Source organism: Symphalangus syndactylus, chromosome 15 (assembly GCF_028878055.3).
Source record: "Symphalangus syndactylus isolate Jambi chromosome 15, NHGRI_mSymSyn1-v2.1_pri, whole genome shotgun sequence".
Lineage (NCBI taxonomy): Eukaryota > Metazoa > Chordata > Mammalia > Primates > Hylobatidae > Symphalangus > Symphalangus syndactylus.
The window spans coordinates 33,884,620-33,885,567 of NC_072437.2; positions in this window are offsets into that span (position 1 = coordinate 33,884,620).

The window sequence follows — 948 nt, forward strand, 5'->3', positions numbered from 1 at the left end:
CCTTGGCCTCCCAAAGTGCTGGGATTACAAGCGTGAGCCACCGCGCCCGGCCGAGAAAAGTCTTTTATAGAAAAATCTTTTATAGGCTAGGATCTCTCTGATGACCTTAATGGATTGATAATTGTTGAGAAAAGCCTATATTCATTTTGGAGAAACTACAGCTATTACTGCAATAACATGTTTGTTTCGGTGTATTGGTGGAAAGATAGTAGAAATGTTTCCAGAGTCCTGAAATCCTTGCTTCAGCTCTTCTTATTTTTTGCTGAAAATCAATGAGTTGCGTAGGGTAGATGGTGACCCCATTTAAATTGTTTGCTCCTGTCATCCTACCCTGACCCTATCTTGAATGCTAGCAATGCAATATTCAAAGGCTAATTTTCTATATTCATCCCTTAATATGAAACTATTTTGGATTCAAAATTGTATCCTTAGACCACAAGACTTTCCACTTGCAATTAACTGGAGAGTAAATTCTTCAGTGCCCAGACAAATGCGAACTGTGGATTCTGTTTTTGTCTTTTTTGTTTTTGTTTTTGTTTTTGTTTTTTTGAAGAAAGGCCAGAGTTAATTTCCATTAGTGAGTGAGAATTGCCCTTTGTCCTCAGGAACCTTGGAACATTGCATCTCTTTCTAATGCAATTGAAAAGCTGCTCTGTAAATATCCCCTTGACCACACACATGTCTTAGCATGACCCATGTCTTTTGCACATTATATTGTATTATAAATTTGAAGTTATATCCTGTATCTACATTCCCTTTGCTCAGCCCCTCTGGGGCTAGAAACTGATTATCACTTCACCAAATAAGAAGAACATTTTGACCTTAGAGTCATAGAATCTTTTTCAATCATCAGGGGACAATTTTTCCTTTATTACCTAAGTATTACAGCACAGCTACCCAGCCTCCTGACATAATTTCCAAGGCTTACTGAATTTCAGGGATCCATTA